At 39.8% G+C, this 19,198-nt stretch overlaps 1 long non-coding RNA gene across 2 annotated transcripts in view; it reads right to left on the bottom strand.

Annotated features, from left to right (window-relative positions):
- Positions 1 to 9,417, bottom strand: part of LOC112683753 — a 110,989-nt gene extending 101,572 nt beyond the window's left edge. For both annotated transcript variants that reach the window (XR_003148616.1, XR_003148617.1), the window contains exons 1-3: positions 8,852 to 9,417; positions 7,723 to 7,807; positions 7,493 to 7,626 (exon numbers count right to left, since the gene is read on the bottom strand). This is a non-coding gene — a long non-coding RNA (uncharacterized LOC112683753). The remainder of the gene's footprint in view (positions 1 to 7,492; positions 7,627 to 7,722; positions 7,808 to 8,851) is intronic.
- Positions 9,418 to 19,198: the final 9,781 nt, after the last annotated feature.

Genomic DNA, 19,198 nt, shown 5'->3' with positions numbered 1-19,198 from the left:
ATAATAAGCTTTTTATACTATCGAATTATATCATCGAATGCACATAGTTTTAGGTATATCCTTCGGAATGTATTACGATAAATACGATTCTATAATTTCGCATGCGTTAAACATTTATTAGAATTTACGACTGAACAAAAACCTACTGCTTCTGGGGTTATTGGACGTACCGATTTGGATCATAGAGTTATGATCTATCCCCTGTGCAATAATGTGTACTATAAACATACAAGGTATGTTTCCATATAATATGCAACATTAATTTGAATGTTGAATTTGCGTTAATGTGATGTCCCTGATTCTGCTAATATCCGGTGTTTGCAACCTAATCATCAACGTTTTAAATTTGTTAATTTCTAACATACCTGCAACTGCAATATAATGTTTATAACAAAAAGTTATATTAGGGTTACATTGTAAACATAGTTAGAACATCATATTTAAACAATGAAACCTACTAATAATTGGAAAACAATTATAATAAAATACCACAACTCGTATGCGGGTATCGAACTCCGAACACCGACATATCTATCTAGACGGGTCTCTAAATCCTACGCGTTACTACCTATCGGCTATCCTAATCATATTGACATTAGGTTTATAATGGACAATATTTAAAGTGAATGGAAATCGATGGTTTTCTGTCTTTACTACCATACGAGCACATTATGTATGACAAAATAAGTAACTGATTTTTAACTAAGTTTAGTTACTTTTATTTTTTAATCAACATAAGACATGTAGTCTAAAACTGTCTTATGACGTGACACATCAAATAGTATGCATACGGACATTACTCTTATAAATAATTGATTTGATACCCCTTGTATATTTAAATATATTAGCTTATGGGTAAAACCAATAGAGTATATTTTTATAGAGTACAAAACTATTTATTTTAAAATAGTATATTTTTTTTTTTTTGTGAAAAACTGAAACATCGATATTATTTTGCTGGTACGTATTACAAATCACAATAATATAACAACCCTGTGACATATAATTTATAACATTGTAGGTCTGTACTATCATATAATGCCTAGTTATATCGCCGGGATGAGTGTTAAATGTTTGTTTTATTTAGACAGAATAGATACATTGTATACATATTAAAAAGTTACGTTGATTGTACTACGTAATATGTTTGTTCCTGGGATGTGTTGAAACATCCAGTGCACACTGGGTATCTTATACGGATGAGTACGCAGTTTGAACCGTACGATGTAACGTAATACATAAGTTTTGCACTAGTTTGATATTTTTGACGATTAATATCTTTTGAACTCTCGGTATTCAACCGTATAAATATTTATGATCCACCCGATGGTACGATAAATATCTACCGGATCAACTGCGCAGGAACACGTATTAAAAAAAAAAAAACATTCCTAAATAGTATCTGGAATTTTTTTTTTTAAATTTCATTTCACGCTGTGCGGAGCACGGGTATTATTCGCGAAGCATGTGCACATTCTAACGCCGCCGTCATCGAGCGATTTATTAATTCGCCTGTCGGAGTGCGATAAATATTGCCAATCGGGCGTCGGTTGCTAAAACGTACGAGTTGTGTTTATAATATTACGCGTACACGTGAGCGCGACCACACCGATTAGGTTTCGAGTAACAGCGAATTATTACGACCGTAATTGTTCTCGCGACCACGAAAAAACGACTCTAAGTAAATCCCCTTGCGAGTCGCGCACGTACGCAGATGCGTCGGTATGCAACGCGATTTTAGGCAAGGCCGGATTAAGGGAGGTGGGTATAGCCACTATGGCAGCCCCGGGGCTCTCCCCGAGTACCCAAGTGAAAGAGGCCAAAACAATTTTAAGCCGATACACATATTTTATCGTACTAAAATTAGAAGTTTTATAGACATAAATTGCAATATACCTATTAATTTTATAATTTTATAAAACAATTGACAATTTGTGAAATAGTTAAAAAAAATGTTTCGTTCTGCGAGTGTAGTGAGCAGTTTTGTAAAGCATGTTTTATCAAAAGGGGCCATATAAAATTTCAGACCCGGAGCCCAATAGATGCTTAATCTGGCCTTGATTATAGGCTATTAATAATTTTACGATATCGCGTTTGCGGCGGATTAACAAACGACGGTGTGTTTACGACGTGTTCTTCGTCCAAGTCACCGACAAGACCAAGCGATGTCGCGCGTTAGATCGATGCGCGAAAAACGCGCGCCGTCGGTGCGTTTACCGCGGACGAACGTATTCTAAAGGTGCATTCTCTTGAGTCAAGTTTAGTTGACCGACTAAACTTGACTCATGAGAACGTGCCATTACGGACGATTGAATCGGAAACATTTTACCGTCGCGAAAAATCCCGTGGAACGAAATCGATCTTCATAATTAATAATCGACTGCTGCACGTCGGCCGGCGGATTTTTCTTTTGTATCGCGCACGGGAAAGTGTTGGCCGCGAACCCCGCCGTTGAGCCGTCAGTGTTGTTGCCGAAGAAAATGCGTGCGTAAACAAATTTTTTGCAACGGACGATACGATACGCGAATCGAATTATTTCTTATTCCTTACGTTCGCGTGACTGCCGTCCGTACCCTGTTGGAAGACCGAACCGTATGTATTACATGCGCCGTACATTTGACTGATATTGTTGTAACGATCGCGAGTCGGCGGTGCACTCACGTTGATCCCTCGCGTGGTGCTCGTTGATCCAGAGCCAAATTTATCTCTTCGCGTCTCCGCCACCGCACATCGATACGGAATGCTCGGTGTTATTGTATCGTTGGAAATCCGCAAAAGCATATCAAACCCAAAATTCCACACCGATTGCGCACACGCAGTATATTATACATAATAATACGTTCTATTATCATTATTAGTATAATCGTTTACATATACTCTACGCTCTTTCTCTCTCTCTCTCTCTCTCTCTCTCTCTCTCTCTCTCTCTCTTTTCTGCTGGCACACCGTGGTACACTCCACCCTTGCGCGCATACCAGTCGAGGTGATATCGGCGATAGACCGTACTGTTGCTGGCTGTCGCTGAAACAGTCGTAGTCGTCGAAAACCGGCAGATAAGCTAATTGCCGGGCGCCAACAGCAATAATTCGGTTGGAAGCAATTACTACCGCCACCGCTACCGATATATGCATACATGTACGGTGTATAAATAAATATATACGTATATTATACTACGACTATAACGCGGAGACGGAGTATAAGACTTTCGCGTGGGCGGCGGGAAAGAGTAAAGGATTTTCAAGACGACATGGCGGAAGAGCAGAGACGAGAAATAAGCGTTGCCTTTAATTATTATTGTTGCCGCTACCCCCGACGCTCGATCGCGGGCGCGTGTGCATAAATGTGTGCGGTAAGAACGCGTGTGCCAAAAGTCGAGAGAGTGGAACGTTTCGATAAGAGAGAAAAGCTTTTGGCCGACAGTTTGTTCGGCACAATTAAAACAGCCTTCGCCCGACACCGCTGCCATTGCGCGCGCGCGCACACACACACACTCGTATATGTATATGTATTTATATACGAAACTTTTTACCGATGAATGTTTAAAATACAGATGTTCGATATTATATATAATGATTCCTCCCCCGCCGCGCATTATTTCGTGTAGAAAATTCACGTTCGAGGGGTCGGTTGACGGGGTAGGTATTATTACATCTGTCTGCGTGTACAGAGCAATATGGTTGAGCTGTGCGAGGAGAGCAGCAGGCGAGAGCCGTTCAAGATGTTGCGCGCGTAAAGAAGTTTCGTTAATTGAACCGTCGGTGCAGTAAAATTCGGACAAAATGCGGCTGATGGGAGTTGTTCTTTTTGATTCGATCGTCATCGTCGTTACGTGTGTGTGCGTGTAATGCGATGTACGATTGTGAAATGCTGTGGTGCGCTAATTGTTATTGTTATAGGTTAGGTTCTTCCAACCGTTACACTAACGCCATCGTCATCGTTAAGCCCTGGCAGCAAACTTTTACCGAGTTTTTCAGACCATACACGTATTTATACCCAAACATAATGGAATAGGTAACCGTGTACGATAAAAGCGTTCTGTGGTTCGTAATTTTTTCTTTTTCGTAAACGATTCAAAATCCGGGTTAGACTTCAGGTTTTTCATCTTGTCCACCTTCAAAATATGTTATGATCCGCCCTATAATGTTACGTCGAAGTATTCATCGTTCCCGAAGTTCTTACGAATATTTATTTCATTCAAGTTAATTTTTAGTTAATTTTTCTCAACACGTTTGCCATGGAAAATCTATTCTACGGCATTATATAATATATAAGTTTAATTTTGTAAAAATGATTGAAAATCAATTATTGCATGAGCAGTCATCGATAAAATTTTGTCTAGTGTAAACATGAGTTCTGGTATTATTATTATTATTATTATTTTTAAGTATTAATAGTCTTTACAATTTAATAAATCCGTGTTTGTCCATTTTTTTTCTTTTTTTTATTGAGAAGAGGCTATTACGCTTGAGTTGTTATATTTAATGAACCATAAAAACCCATTAGACCAATCCTACGCTTATTGTGGCAAAACAAAAATATCAGTATAATTTGTACTTGTTTTTTCTTTTATAATTTAAAATTTATTTTTAATAAAAAAAATGTAACATTTAATTATTTGAGATGGTCATTAAATCTTATAATTAATCATATTAATTGTTTTTTAAACTATTAACAGTTTATAATATTGTTTTATTGATTATTTTTTATAGTACTTCGTACACATCAACTTTATTTTCAATATTTTTATAACAGTATTACTGGATTGCTATCAAACATAGGCATTTATAATAGTACCTTTTTATCATGTGGGCGCCAGATTTTTGGCACACACGTGCATTACTTTACACACAAATAGATGGATACAATAGGTATATGATATTTAGGAAAACAAATTATGCAAAAGAAAGAAACCATGGGGAATTGAATGAGTTTCATAGAATTTCTTATGTATCGAGATCAAGACGTGAAAACCGAGCGAAAATGCGGTTTAATTCAAAACTTTGGCTAATGAGAGACTGCGCACTAAGAAAAACTAGCTAAGTTTTGGTCCGTATTATTTTTACCGTTTGTTTATATTCTCAATTCTTACGTGAGGAGACGCTTCGGATTTTCTATAAGAACAATTTGATTAATAATATAAAACCGAGAAAACTTTGTCGTATTTACTCGATAGAAAATTTGAAAACAAGCCGCGTGTTCCGAAGTTAAAGTTAGGTAAATAATCATTAAATCGTTGCATCGCAACAAACATGGCCAGTACAAATATTATTTCAACATCAATTATAGTTTAGCAAACAAATTTTTCAAACCAATACCGTTCGACTACATGCACGTGCAGCGTAGACTCACGCCGTTACTCGGGCACCGTTGAGCGGTTCGGGTATTTATACTACCTGTACATGGTAGTTGGCAAGTAGACTTATTAAAAGTTAACGCGGTGCAGTGCGCGCATCGCTTAACGTTTTTAATAAATCGTACGGTCTTGTAGACATTTGATGTTTCGTGAAAAATACGCGTGCACGTTCCGAGGATATTAAAATATTGAGTTTCGAAAGTATTTGCACACCGCGCGCGCAATACACATCTCCGCGGCGGACAAATAAAATGCGCGCGCGCCCGCGTTCGTTTTCCTCTCGACCGCGGCGTACCGTTATCGGCAAAAAGTGAACACACGCTTTGCACATATACCTTAACACACACACACACATACTTAAACTAATATATCCCAAGTACTGCACGATATAAGTGTACATACTACATACGTGTACGGGATGTATCACTCAAGTGCGTTAAAAATCGATGGACGCGCGTTTCCCGTCCCGTACATCTTTCTCAAACATCTGCGAACTTCTTGCGTCACACGCGGTGCACGTAAATTATATTTTACATCGCGCGTGTTTTTTCCGCACGTGTTTTTATACATCTCTTTGGTGCTTGTAAAACTTAATGGTTTTGATCGAACGCATTATATTCTCCGCCGTCGACGCCGCTGGTTGTTTTTGACAGACACGTTCGCTGTGCCCGCGTACATAATATAAATAAATACGCGCAACCGTGTACAACAATATAAGTGTATACACTTACCCTGGCCCCCGAAAGCCGTTTTTTGAATGATTGATAACAAACGATCGCGCGTTCACAAAACTCTTTTGAGATGCCGCCCTTACACGGGTTCGCGCGCAACAGCAGCAGCGAGAGACGGGGGTCGGACGCGATGAGAGGGCACGAGCTTTTAATTATTAGACTCTTTCTCTCTCTCTCTCTCTCTCTGTCAAATGTGTGTATATATTATACACTCGAAATTACAATATAATAATAACGTACACAAAAATCTTCCGCTTATCCGAAAACCTGTCACGGCGAAACTTTTCCGATGTTTCTGCAACTATACACTACTGCAGCCGTCGCTCGCTGTTCAGAACACTCCTCGCCCCGACCACACATAATATAATGTGATCTTCACTGTACATCACTCTCTTTCATTCTTTCTTTCCCTAACACACACACACACACACCTTGCTCTCTCTCTTTTACGTCGATCCAATTACTACACGTGCATATATCCGTATACACCCGCGGTGTACACGACTACGACGTGTCTTGCGTACCGTGCAAAAAGTTCGCGTTTTCCCCGCCGTTCGATAACAACGGGTAGAGTGATTTTTCACGCACGTCAGCCATCGCCCTGAGAAAAATATTCGTTTCCACGGCGTTTTTATCACGAAATTTAATCAATTTTTTTCATACCGATACCGACATTATTATTTCGTTATGCCGTACATCATACCAATACGGTATTAAAAAATGACCGCGAACGGGTGTGTAAAAATAATTACATATGTTTATATTTATATATCATGCGGGTCTACAAAATGTACACATATATAGAGCATTCGAACACATTATGATGTACAAAGCGTTTCGCAATTGTCACTCTAAGTTTAATTGGTTTGCGAGCTATAAAAAAAAAATAAAATATGGATGTGAACAGTATGTATAACTTAGTTTTTCTTTGCAGCCTTTACACGTCAACTACGAAAATAATGTATATTGATCTGTAGACATTATTTTTAAACCCGGTGTTGTCGTCATTACATATTATTATTAAAATAATTGCCAAGGGCCAAGATATTCGTACATTTCTAGAGAGCTATGATATTTCACACTTAATATAACACATGCATGATTTTGGCAATCGCATGACTTTTTGTAGGTCTGAATACGTCTTATATAATAACGAATACGCGATATTTAACCGAATTCACGCTAATGACATGTATTATAGGCGACACCATACATTAAAAACATTAGCTTTAAGTCGAAATTTCACAATTTTATCATGTGTCGTGTTTTAAAACCACACGTGAAATAACTTGTAGTATATCAATAGAATATTCGTATAAAATTAACATCACTCAGGGTTAAATACCATTATTTTGCGTTGCACAAATGTTTTAAAAAAATAACATCTAGCTTTAAAATATGTACTTACTAAAATGTTCGTTCCATCGGATGTGTGATTGTAATAGAGGTATTATGCATACCGAGCGCGATGTTGATGGTCATGACGAAAGATATTTTACACTCTATTAATATCCACGTGCCTGTATCATCGCAGTATATAACCTGAAACACGATAATTTGTTTGTTGTGAATTTTATATAAAAAAATACAATATACATAATGGTTTATAATATGAATAAATGCACATTAAAAACTCACCTACACCGGACAAGTCGTGTAACTGGTCTTGATTTGTTTCGCGGGCCTTCCGCCTTAATCGAAGTGTTTATCTACTCGCCGTAATCTATATATATATATATATACAAAATAATCACTTTAAAATATCATATTCAGCGTTTCTATACGTTTTGATATATTGTTTCATAACAATTTTTTTGCATGTATTCAGCACCGTATTGGAAAAATATGTTTCGTGGCACGGAACGTAATATACATTAATATATTATTTACCACGAGAACCTAATGTCGTTTGGTTTTTTTTTTCAATAAATTCACACAAAACGCGTCTTACGAATCGGTTGCTTTTTATTTTTTTAACGGAGCGAAGAATGTTCATGTTTCGGTTTAATCTTACATCCGCACCTACCATTTAAATTCGGCGTTCTATCGTGACCGGCATCGTATAACATTTGATTTTATCGTCACCCGACATCGGTACGGTGTTCATGTGTGTGTTCACGTTAAGCCACGGATTCTAAAATTCGCGTGCGTACGTCATCGGTACGATGCGCCGCGGACGAGAAACTCAACGGTTCGTGTACCGTCCGATTGGCTTCCGTGTGGTCCGTCGTGGTCGCGTTCGGTTCAAGGCCCATTCGGACGGTCCCGCGGTATCGAACTCGAGTGCCCGAAACGCAGTTCACTTGTCATCTATGTCGGTCGTAGGACGTACAGATCAGGTATGGCTGAACTAAACGAACTACACCCAAGTCCCGAGTCCGATTCAGACGAAGAAACGGACGAACTCTTACCGTTGTATTCATTATTAAAACGAAGAAATAAATCTTGATGGAAAAGTGCGTACGCGAAGAGACGAGATGATCACGGAGTGAATTCTTTCTTACGTCGGAATTTCCCGATAAACCGTTTAGCAATCAATTCCGTTTAAACCGAAACCAGTTTTGCGCAGTGTTATCAATAATAAAATGTATTCAGACGTAATGCACGAAGACAAAATGATTGCGAAGAAAAGCTCGTATTAATTTTGCAAAATACTTGTATTCCGCACACCTACACTTTTATTTTTATTCCCGAATAACAAAAATGCTGTACCACGTATTATGATTTCATGTTGCACGATTTAATTAAGTTTTAACCATACTTATACCATTGTTCTGTTCGAGGTCATCAGCAATCCTGTCCACCGTTTTCTAACTTCGATTTCGTGCAATCGGCTTACGATATTTTGTGCGGACGAACGGCTTCGAATGATTTCGCTTCCATTGCGACGTTACGCTGGTGATAAATAACGTGAAATACGAAAAACCGATTGACGCGTTCGCGGTGATCTGCGTCACTGTGCGAAGCAGGTTCACGCAGGCACCGAACCGCTCCGTCCACCATGTTCGACCGACGTTCGCAGGTTCAAACCCGTGTACCACGAATTCTTTTACCACTCCGCCCGGTCCGTACCGACTGCGTCTCGATGGTCGCGCGACGGTTGTCGACGTGTCATTTTCGCAGTTTCATTACCGACGGAACGGTCAGGCGGGGCCGCCGGGAGGCGACGGAAGACGACTTGGGACACTCACCGCCATCGCCAACGGTACTCGCGGCCACCCGGATACCGCGTGCACAGCGGTCGTCGGAACGACCGGAGATTTCCCGATGACGACCAGTACCGGGGTAGCGGTCTCGCGCGTCGTTGTGTACCCAACACGAAACGTACGCGCAGCGTAGACTACCACCCGAGTCGGAGTGGTCGCGTCGTACATTCGACTTCGACGTTTTCTCTCTCACTCAATCTCTCTCTCTTTCTCTCTCTCTCTTTGGTTTTGTTTCGTTTCGACCGCGAGCGCATAAATCTTAAAAACAAAATTGATTTATGCCGCGCGTATCCCCGCGCCGAACGCGCGGAACATGTTGGGTGGGCGAAGGTATTATTTCATTTTTATTTTTTTTTTTTATTTCTTAAAAATACGTTTTTTTTTTCTTATTATTCCTATCCGTTCTTGTTTTCTTTCCAAACAGTGATTATCGCACCTGGCCGCATGCTGAGCGGAATATTCCGAAAACCACAATTCCTCGATATCGTTCAATCTGGGATGAAAAAAAAAAAAAATTATGAACACGTAAAAATAAATAAAATAAATATAATGATAGAAATATACAAATACGTATATAGTAAAGACAATACAGCGGCGGACGCACAGTCATATTTTAATATGCGCGTGCGCGAGCGTTCGGACACGCCGGGTCGATAAATAACTCACCGAGAACTTTTTACCGGGTTCCGATTATAATTTATTCGACGTGGAAAAGAAGAGAAAAAAAATTGTTGTTTCTGTTGTTGGACACGTCGAACGATCTACGCCGCGTGTCACTGGTTTAATGCATTGCTCGGTTTATCGGACCGCGTTTATATCATTGCGAGTGGCGCACGCACGCACGGAGTAGCTATTGGATTACGGCTTTGTAACGTCTCGTTTTCTCGTGCGATGCGTGAACAGATGTACGCATTGACCCACGGAGGTGTCTATCGCGTCTGGCCACAATAGATGTCTTGACGAGGATGTACACATGTGCCTCTACGTGCAATATTTCCTACGGTAATCCTGTCTCATCGAAGTTCTTTCCCTACGTATTTTATGTCATCGGCCGAAGGAATAATAAGATTTTTTTTTTTCTACAGGTAATCAAGCTCTATACAGTGGATTAGCGATAAATCACAAACGGAACTGGAAAAAGTTTACCCGAGATATCGCTACGATTAAGAGCCCTTCACTCGGACACCCTGTGTATAATAACATGTGTCAGCGTGAATACGATTCTATGGATTATATAATAATTGCTGCTCGTCGATCAGCGATCGCGTTAACTATATGCACGAATGTGTGTATTTAATATTTCTTTTTTTAATCGGTACGTTTTTATTTTTTTCCGCGCATTCAACGTGTGCGCATAAGTGGTTTATACTACAAGTATATTTAGACCGTTTTGATCTCGAGGACACGTAAGAATCGATCAGTTTACAACTCCGGCCACATAGGTAGGCATGTTATATATTCTGTCCTATCGGAATGGTTATTAAGTACAAACAAACCGTTACACGACGATTTACATATATTTAAATCACCACTATTTTTTTATTTTTTTTTTATCGAAAAACACATGGTTGTAGTTCATTGTGATGTATCTCGATCGGACACGATTTACATATTTGATATATAGGTAAATCGAAAATGTGCCGCGTGAACAATAGAACAACGAAAACTCGTTTTTGTAATTAATTTGTTTGTTCGTAATTAAAACAAACGTTTTATAAGAGTATATATGTATATTAATTATGCAGTATAATATGCATGTGTATGATGTATGTATATGTATAAAATAGTTTTCACGATGGTATTATTATATCAAGTATACCGTGTTAAGGATAGTTTCCATCGATTAGTTCGTTGTACAGTAATTGTTAGTGTCCGCGTGCAAGAGTACACACGGTCGTTGCACCAATTATAGAGTTCATAAAAAAGTATGTTAAAAAAAATTGTTTCTATTGTTATTTTACTTAATTCAATCTGAATTATCCTGAATCACCCGAGGGAAATTTTGTACTTTTTTAGATTAAAGCAATCAATAATCCTAAACTTGTTCAATTGATTTTATACTACATTAATTTACATACACCTCAATTGATAATTATTAAAATCAACGTATTATGGAAAAATAAATAAATACTTCTTAACATTTTCCCATGTTTAAATGTGATGCCAAGCGATCCGGGTGTTCGAGCACGCGGAGAGCGAAACGCCTATAAGATTTTATGACCGATGTGTCCATCGGTTCTTGTTTGATTTTACCGTTGTTTTCTTCCGAAACAACAACCGGAATACTGTCCGAAGGACAATCCTCCGGAACAGTACTCAACAAACTTACCGCGTTCCGTATTCCTACGCTACACAGGTATCGGTATCATGAGCTTAAAGTATAGGAAAGTGCTCGAATAAGAATTTACTTCACAATAAACATTGTAGACATGATGCATAACGCTGATCGTTGGAAATGTGATATGCGATCGCCGGTCAGCAATCGAATCGATGTCAAAAAGTTTTCTCGAGAAAACCTGCGTCGACCGACTGAATCCGGATACTCGATAAGGACTGATGCGGTGTGATGTTTGTGACGGACAACTGTCTATGTTTCAGATATATCTTAACGTGAAATGTACTGAATCGTGTTATGTATGTTATAGGAAAATTCCCGTCCGGAGAGATTGCTGATTAATGAAACAGCTTAAAGCCTACAAACATTCGTGGGGACACACGGTTTTCGCGCGGTGGGCGGCACACGTAATTATACGTGCTTTTCGTGGTCACATATTATTCGAATGCATTGTGTACGGAACGGGGGAAAAAAATCACCTCGTTGTTCGACCGTTGCGACGGACTCCGGTATCCTGACTCTGACTAACCTCCTGAACCGTGTGCACACGTGTGGATACACGTCGCATTAAATAATACAATACGAGAATAATAATAGCGGTGGATCGACGTTGATAAGAACATGGAAAATTAATTTTCATTAAAGGTGACGGGGGTATACGGTTTCTATATCAATTGATGTACCTACGTATATACACCTATATAATGGGCATATACACCGAGGAAGCAGCCTATAATAATACAGAGCGTTGTTATTAAGACGTATCATATTTGATATATTTATTTTTATTTTTTTTTTTCACGTCAAAAACGTCATTGTGTCGCGGCCGCCGCCGCATCGTTTCGGGACGACGACGTATTATTATAATGATATATCCGTCCGCGTTATATTTACAAAGCGTAATAAATAGCCGTGTAATTATTATAAAAGGCGATGTCCCGCCGCTGTTGTCGTCCGCGGCGGTCTGACGCGGGACGGGGCACGGGGGCGCGTCGTGGTCCGCGGGGACACTGATGCAAATTAATGATTCCCAGGGATCTCGTGGCGTGTAACCGGACCCGCCGTCGTTGTTCGACGAGCATTGCTGACGGGCCGACGACGTATACAGTACACAATGGTCCGAGGAGAAACGGTATTTACCGTCGGCACGTATTATACGATTTACAATACCCGGGCAGACGGGAGACGGGTTCGACCGCCGCGATGGAATAATACGTCACCCGGCGGTGTCCGGTGATGCGCTCGTCGCGGTCCGAACGAAGACTGCAGTGCCGTTGATCGTACGCGATGCGCCTTCGACGGGTACCCGTCACCTAGCCAGTACGTTTGTCGTTAACGCCCGAAAACAGCAACGGTCCGCTCGGAAACCAAACGGGTTACCGAACTGACGATTCCCGGAACCGACGCTTTGACCGATTTTTTTTGTCATATTTTTTTGATTTGTACAATCTGTATAAAATATATTTACAATTAGCACAATAGATGGAAAGATATTTAATAGGTCATGGTTGAATTGAGTGAAGAAGCTTTTCAGTAATAGCACTTCATGGTATGGATGGTAGTGGTCAGTCGACTTGTCGGCTAGTTGACTAGTAGGTCACGGGGAACTAGCTGCGCTTTAAACGTCGGCCACGGTCGCCAGGGAGTGTTCGAGAAGAGAGGTTTTGGATTAGGGGGTTACGGTGATTTGCAAGCTTATGGCGAAAACGACTTAGACCGATTGATTTTATTTTATATAATATTGTTGTGGATGAATGCGACTCGCAACCGCGCCGGGTGTGTATTGGTAGTACAAGTTATATTTGAAATAAAATCGTGGATTGTTATCGCCAATATCGTAATCAGTGATCTGCACTCGTCGACCGCTGTTAAACGTATTATTTCAGCGATACCAAACACAACGATACGCGTTCTTTTTTTGGGACGTTGCGAGTGCTACGCGATGTCGGTAGTGACCAAGGTAACGCAACGAGTGCACGGACCTGATCGTTAAAGCCCAAGTCCGTCCAATACATTTTTGATATAAATTTAGCGCGACCCTATTCGTTTAAGTTAAACTCGTGCGGTTTAGTCGATGAGTCCACTGAGCACGTGTGAAAGCCCAAACGGAACCCGTTATCGCTGACTGTTGGAATCGCCTAAAGCAGGGGTCGGCAACCTTTTTGGTGTCAAAGGCCAAAAAATAAAAATAAATTTTTTCACGGGCCATAATTTGAATACACCTTATTTTATTTAAACGAAATATTGTAGTAATTTAAAATTTAATTTATTTAAGTACATCACTGATTGGTACATTAATTATCGAGGTATCTACAAACAAAGTTATAATAATAATTATACGTAATAATAATAATAAAAAAATACATAGTAAAATATAGTATAATATTGGAAAAAATATATAAATAAAAATTAATGTGATTTTTGAGTTTGAATAGCATCAACAAGTGTATTGATAGCAGGTTTTATTTTCGATGTAAAAATTCTCAATACTGCGTTTAAGTGACCATCGGTTAATCGCGAAGCATATTTGCTTTTCCGATATTTCATTAGGGAAAAAGTTTGTTCACAAATATAAGTGCTCCCAAATATGGTCAACATTTTTTTTAGCAAAATAAAATATTTTGTTTCACAGAGACTCGAATAAAACTGAATTAAATTATTACAATCACGAAAAGCGGTTTTAAGACATTCGTCACTTTGCAACTCAATAATTTCCATTTGTAAACAGCTTTCAACGTCATCAATATCAACTACAAACGGGTTCTGAAATAATTTAATTTTGAAGTCAATTGAATAAAAATCAGAAAATCTGGTTGAAAATTCATTTAGTAAATTAAGGCCCTAAAGTTATCGAAGTATTTGTGAACCCGTGTCCATCGAAATCAAATTATTCGTCCGATCGGACAATACTCTACGTTGGATGAGCCCGTTGAAATACGAACACGTAAGTGATGGGCCCGGCCCAGACGACTCGCAGCGAGCGCGCACCACCCGGTCGGCGATTCGGACGCGTGGAAAGCGAACGCTTGAACGTACGACCGTCCGGGCGAACCCCTTCGGGGTGGTTCAACGCTCGCGTTACAACCAAGTACAACAATAGCGTTGGTTCGCGCGTGAGACACGTTTTTCGAAATACGAAAGTAAGTGCGCGCTCGTTTGCGTGGCCAAGAGTGGTTTTTCTGCGGGAAACAATACCGCCGACGGCCGTTCGATTCCGTTGCGGTTTCATTGAAAACGGTGCTCGGTTAACACGTGGTGGTGGTGTTAATAGCTATACAGTAATAATAATAATAATAATAATTATTATTATTATTATTATTATTGCCTTCACCGCAACGTACACATGGGCGCGTTTCGACGGACCAAATTCAAATGCCGTTCCCGTGCGCATTCCCGTGCACGGGTTATGTACTCGTTCGCGCGCGCACGAGCATCACAATAACAGTATTGTGCCACTGCGCTCGTGACTCTTGTCGCGCACGCAGCGAGTGCCGGTCAAAAGGGATTTTTCCCCTTTAGCCCAGTGGCCACGGCAACCACGAACCGGTTGTACGCGTTTGCATTTCTGTGCAACACAATGCGTATGCACTCGTGTTCCATGCGGTCCCGCGAAGGTCGCACACAACAAAACGGGATTTTCGGCCGAACGAACGCGTAAATGCGTATTCCGCTGCAAACAATCCGAACGCTCGTCAAGACGACTTGACGTTTTCACGTTCCTATTTATCCCGTTCGATCGACAAATAACCCTTGAAAACGTCTAAATTTGTCTACGTGAACTTCACGCAAACGTATTATACAGTACACAAACTTGTTTTATGCCCACATATTTATACGGTGTATTGTGTTTTTGTGCGAGCACTCGCGTTTTACTGTGTTTTTATAATACAAATTTATACATACATATATTATATATGATATATATATTTACATGTTATTTCGTTTTATGAGGGTTATTATATCAATGAATAACAATTAGACGTAGTACACGTTCCCACGAGCTTGAGTTAAACTTTTGAGAACGTAGTGCAAAGATTATGTAAATAATTTAATTTCAAACAACGAAATGCTAACCATCGCCAAAATATGAAACGTGTTTTATTTATTCTTACTTTTCAAGAATAACCGGCAACTACAGGCGACAATTTTTCTCGAGTATACGATTTGAAATAGTGTGATTGTGTAATGTACTAAAATAGTGATTGTTTTTTTTTTGTTTTTTATTATTAAAGTTAATTTTAAAAACTTAACGCGCTAAGATTGTTAAATCAATACTGATCGAAAACCTGAAAATATCATCGATTAACTTAGCATTTTTAAAAAATTAAAATTAAATTAATTTGGTTTTATACTTTACCAAATAAACATCCAAATAGCCACGATTAGGTAGAGTCGTATGAATAATAACTGGTTGATCGACGAAAGTGTGAAAAACGATGCAACGATTGCCTCCTCGAAATTAATTCTTATCAACAAGTATTAAACTACAAACACACTTACCACTCACATTGTTATTAATATATTTACGAGAAGCGTAAACATATAAATAATAATAAAAATAAAATAAGCCCAATCATTGCGCCATACAAACGCGAGTTTTGTTATTAATTTCGATTTTTTTTTCGCTTAGGATTGCGCAATTTCGATGAAAAAAATAACAAAAATAATTGCCCGTGCTCGGCCGCGGCGCATAACTGGTTACAAATCATCGGCCAAGAAACCATTCATAATTGTCACAGCTACCAACGCACGACGCTGCTAAGAATATTGTATTGGTAACGAAAATAATTCAAAACGCTTTTATAACGTGTTTGGACTCCGGTCGACGGGGGTGTGGGATGATAACGGAGGGAGGGGAGAGGGGAATGAAAAAATAAAATGCAGTCATAACAAATTGCGACTGGTTATCCACCGCCACTGTCTCGGATAATATACATTTTTAGCCTCTTAGTATTAATCGTTGATCGTAAAAAAAATAAATAAAAATGGTGCACGCTAGTGTTCCACATGGTCCGATCTTAATCAGTCCGGTCCGAACCGGACCGAACCGTGGTCCGATCTAGTACGGTCCTAACATACAAAAACTATTGAATCGTCGGTTTGGTCCGATTCAATAATTTTTAGGAGTAATTCAGCCCCAGTCCTCAAATCAAATGTATTATTTTCAGTCTGGTCCTGTTTCAAAAAAAATAAATGAAAATCTGTTCAGTCCGGTCCCAATCATGGTACTTAAATTCTAAATACAGATATTGTTATGTAAACAAATAAAACGAAAAAAAAATACCTACAACTTTAGGTATAAATTTATTTATAAATTCGGGTAGTCCTGTCCAGTGTAATACTAAACGTATCATATGGTACGGTCTGGGCTAATGCAGACTGAACCTTACGGACCGGTCCATAAACGGTCCGTAATGTTTTAAGAACGGTCCACGGTCTACTTTATTAAATGTTATTTAATTACTGTTCCGGTCCGGTCCAAAAATTATATGAAGCCGTCGGTTCGGTCCGATTTTGGTCTTCGATTATCGTTTAAGTGGGTTCCGGTCCGAATTCGGTCTCCTAATAAAATTTAAAGTCCGGTCTGGTCCTTAAAATAACGAACCGTGCAGAGTACTAGTGCACGCGTAATACGTGCGCGCGCGACGGTGCATCGGTTACGATACGCGTGCGCGTGTGCGCGTTCACCGATCGGCCGGCCGAGATAAGTCCACGAGAAACGAAATACATTTTCTCGAGCGGACCACATCGATTGCACGCGCATTTCCGTCGGTAGGAATGTGTTGTTTGTACGAGCGCGTGCAGATAAAATGTAACGTGCAAATACGACCGAGCGAATTGGCCGAGCTGACACCCAACTATCCGGATACCGTTGTCTTCGGCACGACAAGACAGTAACGTTATTAATTCCGAACCGTAAACGCGCGTGTCGCCGCGTACCCATTGCACCTGTTCCCGCGTGCCAAACGTTCACCGGTGGACGTCGCGCGGCCATCATATGAAAGTGCATACCGCCTGCTGTTGGAAATAGAAAAAAGGGTTAACAGTTCGAACGTTCCGTCGCGTACCTCGACCAACCCTACTCACGCCGTCACCACGGGGTCAGGTCGCGTTAAATTTCCGATTGCGAAATCGAAGGTCGCGTCATCCGACGGAAATATTATTTCCGTTCTATCGTCGAACGCTGTACGTAAATTTTTAATGCGGCTTTGAACACGTTGAATTTCGACTAGTAAACGCGTGTGTTATATTAATATATAACACGCAATACGCATACCACGTCGAGTCGTTCGACAGTCTTTATTCGGCCGTGTATTTTTTTACAATCGTGTGAAAAATTCGCGTGTACGCCTTTTTATCGAAGGTTCATTTTTTACTCCCGGCAGAATGTACACGTATGCGCGCAACATCCGAAACACCTGCTTAGACGATCGTAATCGCTAGTTTAATTCCCGATAACATATTTACTGGTGTGGACGAAGGACGACGCAGTCGATTTTCGGTGCAATTATCGGTGCGATAATAGGGTTATTTTTGCGGAAAGAGCTAACGAATATTTTACTCCTGAAATAGAACTATGAACCTGTAAGCTTGTTGTCAGTGCTGACGACTTAGAGGTAGATGAATACTGAATTCTTATAGGTGGTTGTAGGATGGGTATGTGTGTGTGTGTGTGTGTAAGCGCGCGCGCAGGAGTTGCAAAAATAAAGACAAAAAACTTTAAACTAGATTTTTGGAATCGAAAAATTAATCAAATCACGATAAAAATTATCGTAAACCATTTAGCGCTATTAGGTAAATACACCCCATGTTCATCCTGCTGGAAAACTACATGTTACCGGTCCGAAGTCGCGTCGGTTCCAGACGCTAACCGCATCCATTTTTGTATCTCTGTATCGACATTATCACCGACTTACAAACCTATGTAGCTTAGAGCAGTGATTCTCAAAGTGTGTTCCGCGGAACCTAAATGTTCCGTGGTACATTCTTAAGGGTTCCGCAAGATGTACGTGACTATCGAGAACGGTAATTGTAATAAATAACAATCATGAACTATCTTTAAAACATTTTTTGGAGCATAGGTTTTACAATAAATAATTGAAAAATGGGGTCAAGTTGGAATTAGAGACGTCGGGGTTCCACGAAACAAAATAATATTTCCGAAAGATTCAGTGGTCGTAAATGTTTGGGAACCGCTGGCTCAGAGTAAAACACGAATGATTATGACGAAATCAGACCGTACGAATAATTGACAAAACCGATTGTATAGCAAGAAGAAGAAGGAAAAAAAAAGAGAGAGAATTATTGCCGGTATGGCGTCGTGAAAAGGACTGCGGTGAGGTCGACTGGGTGTAGGGTTTCGTCGACTCGCACATAAAACCGTGTCGATTTTTCACGACCAATTTATTACGATTATTATTATTATTAATATAATATTTATTGTTCTTCAGAACCCAATTGGTTCGAGTGCGTGAGAGCGATTATCAATTAATATCTCATCGTATATGTACGACGGACCCCCGTCGATGATGTCATCCTGTAGTGTATAGTATCTAAATGATGTAAAACTCAC

Source organism: Sipha flava, unplaced genomic scaffold (assembly GCF_003268045.1).
Source record: "Sipha flava isolate LNK unplaced genomic scaffold, YSA_version1 234_pilon_pilon, whole genome shotgun sequence".
Classification (NCBI taxonomy): Eukaryota; Metazoa; Arthropoda; class Insecta; order Hemiptera; family Aphididae; genus Sipha; species Sipha flava.
Note: the sequence above shows the minus strand (reverse complement) of the source record. Positions and strands in the feature narration are given on the sequence as shown.